Genomic DNA, 9,495 nt, shown 5'->3' with positions numbered 1-9,495 from the left:
GTCTCATGCTGTTAGGGTATCTTTAAGATACATTGGGCATGAATGTCTATGAGTGCTCATTTTGGGAATGTTCACACTTGACTTGAAGTGTTAAGACTGATCACCTTAATACTGATTGTTTGGTGCGGATAAGACCTCAATGACTGTGAATAGGCATGGTTTAACCGAGTTCCGAACGACAAATTCGTGTCAGGTACAACTATTCTTATAGCTATTATGATCTCCATGGCCATGGCTATGTGATATTTAGATGCTGTAAGGAACGAACTGATATCTTCGTCAGGATGGCTTGAAGGAAATAGACTGCTTGAAGATGGATTCTTGCATGTGGCTGAAATTTTGAGGGCAAAATTTTCTTTTAGGAGGGTAGAATGTAACAACCCTGATTTTAGAGTATGCGAGATATTTTCTGAAGGCACGGATTTCTCTGGTAGATCAGTAAAGGGAACACCTCTTCTATCTCAACAAGTATCTCAATCCTCATTGTCATTATGTCATCTTTAAGCTAGAACCTTTTATGAGGCAAGCTCGATAATGCAGTTACAAAGAACATAGTTTTTGAACCGTATCGGTTAGGAGTTTTGATCTGGTTTTTCGTAGATAGTCTCAGTTTGACGAACTGGACTCGATTCATGAGAGAAGAGAGATAATAGGGTAATATTATCATTATATTAGTAATAAAAGTTTCTTGAATGATATTATAAGGTTACCTGGTCAGTTCTAGTTAAAAACAGAAAATCGGTTTAACCGGGTTCACAGTTTACTGGTGCAGCTTAGCACCAGCACTCTCTGATGACTTTAGCAATGCTAAGGCCTCATTATTCATGTTTTATTCTTACAATAAATATGTTACTAGTGTCATTTATGCTAGTAGCTCAGAAAATAATTTTTAGAGATGTTTTTGCAAGTGTTCCGATACACCTAGTTTTAGTAGTTATACACCTGAGATATTTTAATATTATTTTAATCCACCTCCAAGCCAACCAATCACAACTCACCCTACACCCCCAAAACCCCCAAGGCTGCCTCATTTGCTCATTGTGGCCGAAAATCACCAAGAGAAAAAGGAGAGAAAGTTCTTGGTTCATAAATCTTCAAAGCTTGATTTCTTCTGAACTAAAACTCAAATCAAAACTCCGATTTCACCAAAATGATCCTCTCTTCTTCCTCTACAAACCATGTGAATTATCAAGGCTGGAAATAAGGTGAGATGGCTGTCTCCCTCCCTCTTCAATTCGGTTTCAAGGAAACATGGGTAAATATGTGTTTTCTTGATGTGTTTTAGGAGGAGAAAGTGCTTAAGGACCACCTGAATGTTTGATTGAATTAGGAGCAGCAAAACCAGGTAGGGTGTCACGAAATTAATCTTGATTATTTGTGTTTGATTTGTGTGAATGTTGTATAAATTGGCTGTGCTAAAAATTGGTTGCATATATGATTGATTCTTGGTGAAAATTTGGTGAAATTTTGATGAAATTTGATGAAATTCAAGCTTTATGTTCATGTTCTTGGAGCAGCTGGAAAAACGAAACCCTAGGCTTAAATTGAGGTTCAATTTGTGATGAAATCATGTAGAAAAGATGGGGTTTTAGTGGCTGATAATTTATTATGAATTTTGGTAAAAATCGGTTGCTGAAAAGATTGAAAAACGGGTGAAAACAGAGAAAGAATCTGAAGAATTTATGAAGAACACGAAGAACACTTTGAGTGTGGTGAAGAACAATGAAGAACACCTTTTTGATTCATAAAAGGGCAAGGAAGTAATTATTTTGGTGTTTGAGGGGTTATTTTGTAATTTCTGAAAGTTAGGGTGGTAAAAGTAGAAATATTAAAAGTTACTGGGGTAAAAAGTGAATTTTAAAGGTTAAAGGTTAAAGTAAAGTTAATTTTCGAAAATTTAATAATAAAATAATAATAATAATAAAATATTAAATAATAATATTTAATTAAAAATAATATTTTAATAAAAATAATAAAATAATGCAGAAAAGGCAGTTTTCTGTAAAAGCTTTAGAAAGACAACTTTAAGAGCAGAATCTCATAATTACCTTCATAAAACACTTAGGGAGTGGTAATAACATGTTAGTGAGGAAAAGATAAAGAAAAGATAAAAGTTGAAGAAAAGATAAGAATCGAAGAAAAAGTCTGTAAAGTTTTAATAACAGAAGAACAGACAGAGACTAGCGAACGAACTAGGGCAACATAGTTAGTCCTTGAGTTGCGACTAGGGTTAGGTATTATATGAAAAGTTAAACTGTTTCAGTATAGACTTAATGAACCTATACTTGGGACAGGCTAACTATTCATACCGAAATTTACATAAGCTTTAAATACATATGTTAAGCAGAGAAACCAGAGCAGAGTAAAGAAACACAGAGAACAGAGTAACCAGAGCAGAATAGAGGGATACAGAGAAAAGAGTAATCTGAGCCAAGTAAAAAGACATAGAGAGAGAGTAATGTGACAAAGAGAAATGGTTTGAGTTAAGATGTAAAAGTAAAAGCTGTAGAGTTTGTATGGCATGATTGAACAGAGAAAGAAAGAGTTACAGCATAAGAATGTGAAAGTGATGATGAATAATGAGAATGTTAATGAATGATGATAATGAGAATGATTATGTAAGAATCTGCTGCAGAGAGGCAGTCAGATAGATGGTGGTACGACCACTGAGAACGCTTTCCTGGGATACCTTGCTATAATGCTTTGCTGTAAGACAAAGGTTGCTTACAGAGGTATCAAGATGAATGTGCTCCTGTAAGACAGAGGTTGCTTACAGTGAGTGTGTTGTGGCTCCTGTAAGACAGAGGTTGCTTACAGGGAGTGTGTTGTTGCACCTGTAAGACAAAGGTTGCTTACAGTGTGTTGGGCGTATATTGGCTAATAAGTGCCGCCCTGCAAGACAAAGGTTGCTTGCAGTGGATACCCAGCAAGACAAAGGTTGCTCGCAGTGGTTATTGCCAACAGGAAAGCCTTATCCAGACAAAGGTTGCTGGGTAACGTCGGGAGCGGGTATGTAACCGACAAATGAGCTCATTACCTGCACTAGGGCTAGACATGCATCATTCTTGTCTGCGCATCATTCTCTGTTGCACTCCTTTCTGTGTGTGATCTATTTCTTGGTGTTTGTCTGCTTGTATGCTATTTCTATGTTTTATTTTCTTGTATTCTTTTGTTTGTGTTCTGCTTTCTATTGCCTCTACTTTTTCTTTCTATCTTTATCTTTTGGTTACTGCTTCACTATATTCTATTATTCGTCTGCTAATCGACCCCAAATAAATGAATATAACTAATAACCCCGGCCCTACTAAGAACTCCCCAGTTCTTACCCCTTCTCTCTCCCTTCCCCCTTCAGATGGAAGCAAGAGTTTCTTTCCGTAGTTCGCTGACGACCGTTCACAAAAAGGATTCTGCTCTAGGTAGTCTTCTGAGTCTAGGGTGAATCCCATTCTCTGTTTATATGTATATACTGTGAGGCCAGCCAACGTCTGCACCCTGCTTATCTACAAACTTTAACCTAAGTCCTCCGTACGATGTTGCTATTATGTGGCCACTCGATGAAGTACTTGAGAGACGCTCTTTGATGACATATGATCGTGCAGAGGACTAGTAGACGACCTTCCACCTTTTGATGACGATCCACCTGACTTGAGTTTTGAAGACCTAGAACGTACTTTCCCTCGCTTTAGTAGTTTAGAGGGACTAGGTGAGTATAGAGTCTAGGCTAGCCTAGGTGCCAGCTTAGGGACCTCTTGAACAGGTCAGGGCCTGGGATGTTGTATGTATGTATATGTATATAGTTATTATCTAGCTATATCTAGGGGTGTTCTAACTAAAGGTCTATACTCTAATAAAGGCTGGATCACTGAATCTTGTTAGCTGCTTGTGATGTATTTATGTGTGGTTGTTTATAACTGTTTTATCTGTTATTATGTGTGAATTGATTATAAATGATTATGTTTATTAATCCAAACTTTTTCAGAAAAAAAATACACCTCGCAAATTAACTACGCTTTTAACAACGAATCAGGCTCATATGATAAATAATAGATAATAACTAGGAAGACAAATTAGTAGCGCTCAGTTTCCGGTGTGTCCTAGGTGTACTGAAAATTGGGTCGTTACAATTTGGTATCAGAGCAGTTCGTTCCCAGTAGAGCCTGGGGAGTGGACTGACTATGCTTCATTGCATACTCTGCTTGTGTGTCTCATGCTGTTAGGGTATCTTTAAGATACATTGGGCATGAATGTCTATGAGTGCTCATTTTGGGAATGTTCACACTTGACTTGAAGTGTTAAGACTGATCACCTTAATACTGATTGTTTGGTGCGGATAAGACCTCAATGACTGTGAATAGGCATGGTTTAACCGAGTTCCGAACGACAAATTCGTGTCAGGTACAACTATTCTTATAGCTATTATGATCTCCATGGCCATGGCTATGTGATATTTAGATGCTGTAAGGAACGAACTGATATCTTCGTCAGGATGGCTTGAAGGAAATAGACTGCTTGAAGATGGATTCTTGCATGTGGCTGAAATTTTGAGGGCAAAATTTTCTTTTAGGAGGGTAGAATGTAACAACCCTGATTTTAGAGTATGCGAGATATTTTCTGAAGGCACGGATTTCTCTGGTAGATCAGTAAAGGGAACACCTCTTCTATATCAACAAGTATCTCAATCCTCATTGTCATTATGTCATCTTTAAGCTAGAACCTTTTATGAGGCAAGCTCGATAATGCAGTTACAAAGAACATAGTTTTTGAACCGTATCAGTTAGGAGTTTTGATCTGGTTTTTCGTAGATAGTCTCAGTTTGACGAACTGGACTCGATTCATGAGAGAAGAGAGATAATAGGGTAATATTATCATTATATTAGTAATAAAAGTTTCTTGAATGATATTATAAGGTTACCTGGTCAGTTCTAGTTAAAAACAGAAAATCGGTTTAACCGGGTTCACAGTTTACTGGTGCAGCTTAGCACCAGCACTCTCTGATGACTTTAGCAATGCTAAGGCCTCATTATTCATGTTTTATTCTTACAATAAATATGTTACTAGTGTCATTTATGCTAGTAGCTCAGAAAATAATTTTTAGAGATGTTTTTGCAAGTGTTCCGATACACCTAGTTTTAGTAGTTATACACCTGAGATATTTTAATATTATTTTAATCCACCTCCAAGCCAACCAATCACAACTCACCCTACACCCCCAAAACCCCCAAGGCTGCCTCATTTGCTCATTGTGGCCGAAAATCACCAAGAGAAAAAGGAGAGAAAGTTCTTGGTTCATAAATCTTCAAAGCTTGATTTCTTCTGAACTAAAACTCAAATCAAAACTCCGATTTCACCAAAATGATCCTCTCTTCTTCCTCTACAAAACCATGTGAATTATCAAGGCTGGAAATAAGGTGAGATGGCTGTCTCCCTCCCTCTTCAATTCGGTTTCAAGGAAACATGGGTAAATATGTGTTTTCTTGATGTGTTTTAGGAGGAGAAAGTGCTTAAGGACCACCTGAAAGTTTGATTGAATTAGGAGCAGCAAAACCAGGTAGGGTGTCACGAAATTAATCTTGATTATTTGTGTTTGATTTGTGTGAATGTTGTATAAATTGGCTGTGCTAAAAATTGGTTGCATATATGATTGATTCTTGGTGAAAATTTGGTGAAATTTTGATGAAATTTGATGAAATTCAAGCTTTATGTTCATGTTCTTGGAGCAGCTGGAAAAACGAAACCCTAGGCTTAAATTGAGGTTCAATTTGTGATGAAATCATGTAGAAAAGATGGGGTTTTAGTGGCTGATAATTTATTATGAATTTTGGTAAAAATCGGTTGCTGAAAAGATTGAAAAACGGGTGAAAACAGAGAAAGAATCTGAAGAATTTATGAAGAACACGAAGAACACTTTGAGTGTGGTGAAGAACAATGAAGAACACCTTTTTGATTCATAAAAGGGCAAGGAAGTAATTATTTTGGTGTTTGAGGGGTTATTTTGTAATTTCTGAAAGTTAGGGTGGTAAAAGTAGAAATATTAAAAGTTACTGGGGTAAAAAGTGAATTTTAAAGGTTAAAGGTTAAAGTAAAGTTAATTTTCGAAAATTTAATAATAAAATAATAAATAATAATAAAATATTAAATAATAATATTTAATTAAAAATAATATTTTAATAAAAATAATAAAATAATGCAGAAAAGGCAGTTTTCTGTAAAAGCTTTAGAAAGACAACTTTAAGAGCAGAATCTCATAATTACCTTCATAAAACACTTAGGGAGTGGTAATAACATGTTAGTGAGGAAAAGATAAAGAAAAGATAAAAGTTGAAGAAAAGATAAGAATCGAAGAAAAAGTCTGTAAAGTTTTAATAACAGAAGAACAGACAGAGACTAGCGAACGAACTAGGGCAACATAGTTAGTCCTTGAGTTGCGACTAGGGTTAGGTATTATATGAAAAGTTAAACTGTTTCAGTATAGACTTAATGAACCTATACTTGGGACAGGCTAACTATTCATACCGAAATTTACATAAGCTTTAAATACATATGTTAAGCAGAGAAACCAGAGCAGAGTAAAGAAACACAGAGAACAGAGTAACCAGAGCAGAATAGAGGGATACAGAGAAAAGAGTAATCTGAGCCAAGTAAAAAGACATAGAGAAGAGAGTAATGTGACAAAGAGAAATGGTTTGAGTTAAGATGTAAAAGTAAAAGCTGTAGAGTTTGTATGGCGTGATTGAACAGAGAAAGAAAGAATTACAGCATAAGAATGTGAAAGTGATGATGAATAATGAGAATGTTAATGAATGATGATAATGAGAATGATTATGTAAGAATCTGCTGCAGAGAGGCAGTCAGATAGATGGTGGTACGACCACTGAGAACGCTTTCCTGGGATACCTTGCTATAATGCTTTGCTGTAAGACAAAGGTTGCTTACAGAGGTATCAAGATGAATGTGCTCCTGTAAGACAGAGGTTGCTTACAGTGAGTGTGTTGTGGATCCTGTAAGACAGAGGTTGCTTACAGGGAGTGTGTTGTTGCACCTGTAAGACAAAGGTTGCTTACAGTGTGTTGGGCGTATATTGGCTAATAAGTGCCGCCCTGCAAGACAAAGGTTGCTTGCAGTGGATACCCAGCAAGACAAAGGTTGCTCGCAGTGGTTATTGCCAACAGGAAAGCCTTATCCAGACAAAGGTTGCTGGGTAACGTCGGGAGCGGGTATGTAACCGACAAATGAGCTCATTACCTGCACTAGGGCTAGACATGCATCATTCTTGTCTGCGCATCATTCTCTGTTGCACTCCTTTCTGTGTGTGATTTCTTGGTGTTTGTCTGCTTGTATGCTATTTCTATGTTTTATTTTCTTGTATTCTTTTGTTTGTGTTCTGCTTTCTATTGCCTCTACTTTCTCTTTCTATCTTTATCTTTTGGTTACTGCTTCGCTATATTCTATTATTCGTCTGCTAATCGACCCCAAATAAATGAATATAACTAATAACCCCGGCCCTACTAAGAACTCCCCAGTTCTTACCCCTTCTCTCTCCCTTCCCCCTTCAGATGGAAGCAAGAGTTTCTTTCCGTAGTTCGCTGACGACCGTTCACAAAAAGGATTCTACTCTAGGTAGTCTTCTGAGTCTAGGTTGAATCCCATTCTCTGTTTATATGTATATACTGTGAGGCCAGCCAACGTCTGCACCCTGCTTATCTACAAACTTTAACCTAAATCCTCCGTACGATGTTGCTATTATGTGGCCACTCGATGAAGTACTTGAGAGACGCTCTTTGATGACATATGATCGTGCAGAGGACTAGTAGACGACCTTCCACCTTTTGATGACGATCCACCTGACTTGAGTTTTGAAGACCTAGAACGTACTTTCCCTCGCTTTAGTAGTTTAGAGGGACTAGGTGAGTATAGAGTCTAGGCTAGCCTAGGTGCCAGCTTAGGGACCTCTTGAACAGGTCAGGACCTGGGATGTTGTATGTATGTATATGTATATAGTTATTATCTAGCTATATCTAGGGGTGTTCTAACTAAAGGTCTATACTCTAATAAAGGCTGGATCACTGAATCTTGTTAGCTGCTTGTGATGTATTTATGTGTGGTTGTTTATAACTGTTTTATCTGTTATTATGTGTGAATTGATTATAAATGATTATGTTTATTAATCCAAACTTTTTCAGAAAAAAAATACACCTCGCAAATTAACTACGCTTTTAACAACGAATCAGGCTCATATGATAAATAATAGATAATAACTAGGAAGACAAATTAGTAGCGCTCAGTTTCCGGTGTGTCCTAGGCGTACTGAAAATTGGGTCGTTACAGTTCCCATTAGGGAACTCATTGGAGGCAAGTGGACGTCCATTGAGGTCTTCCTCATTGGCGATCACTACTTCTTCCTCCTTTCCAAATTTGGCCATATTGATGGCCTTGCACTCTCCTTTTGGATTCTCTTCTGTATTGCTTGGAAGAGTACTAGGAGGGAGTTCAGTAACTTTCTTACTCAGCTGACCCACTTGTGCCTCCAAGTTCCTAATGGAGGACCTTGTTTCAGTCATGAAACTTTGAGTGGTTTTGATTAGATCAGAGACCATGGTTGCTAAGTCAGAGTGGCTCTACTTAGAATTCTCTGTCTGTTGCTGAGAAGATGATGGAAAAGGCTTGTTATTGCTAAACCTGTTTCTTCCACCATTATTTTTGTTGAAACCTTGTTGAGGTCTCTGTGGATCCTTCCATGAAAGGTTTGGATGACTTCTTCATGAAGGATTATAGGTGTTTCCATAGGGTTCTCCCATGTAATTCACCTCTTCCATTGAAGGGTTCTCAGGATCATAAGCTTCTTCTTCAGATGAAGCGTCCTTAGTACTGCCTGGTGCAGCTTGCATTCTAGACAAGCTTTGAGAAATCATATTGACTTGCTGAGTCAATATTTTATCCTGAGCCAATATGGCATTCAGAGTATCAATCTCAATAACTCCTTTCTTCTGATTCGTCCCATTGTTCACAAGATTCCTTTCAGAGGTGTACATGAATTGGTCATTTGCAACCATTTCAATGAGTTCTTGAGCTTCTGCAGGCGTCTTCTTCAGATGAAGAGATCCTCCAGCAGAGCTGTCCAATGACATCTTGGATAGTTCAGACAGACCATCATAGAAGATACCTATGATGCTCCATTCAGAAAGCATGTCAGAAGGACACTTTCTGATAAATTATTTGTATCTTTCCCAAGCTTCATAGAGGGATTCACCTTCCTTCTGTCTGAAGATTTGGACTTCCACTCTAAGCTTACTCAATTTTTGAGGTGGAAAGAACTTTGCCAAGATGGCATTGACTAGCCTTTCCCAAGAGTTCAGGCTTTCTTTAGGTTGTGAGTCCAACCATATCCTAGCTCGGTCTCTTACAGCAAAAGGGAATAGCATAAGTCTGTAGACCTCAGGGTCAACCCCATTAGTCTTGACAGTGTCGTAGATTTGCAAGAATTTAGCTAAAAACTGA

General features: G+C 37.6%; 1 non-coding gene across 1 annotated transcript; it reads left to right on the top strand.

Annotated features, from left to right (window-relative positions):
- Nucleotides 1-9,179: 9,179 nt before the first annotated feature.
- LOC130937185 (small nucleolar RNA R71) lies at nt 9,180-9,287 on the top strand. The gene has a single exon (XR_009068414.1). It is a non-coding gene; the product is annotated as a small nucleolar RNA R71 (small nucleolar RNA).
- The last annotated feature ends 208 nt before the right edge of the window (nt 9,288-9,495 follow it).

The sequence above is a fragment of the Arachis stenosperma genome, chromosome 6, assembly GCF_014773155.1.
Source record: "Arachis stenosperma cultivar V10309 chromosome 6, arast.V10309.gnm1.PFL2, whole genome shotgun sequence".
Classification (NCBI taxonomy): Eukaryota; Viridiplantae; Streptophyta; class Magnoliopsida; order Fabales; family Fabaceae; genus Arachis; species Arachis stenosperma.
This window is presented reverse-complemented; position numbering and strand designations above follow the sequence as displayed.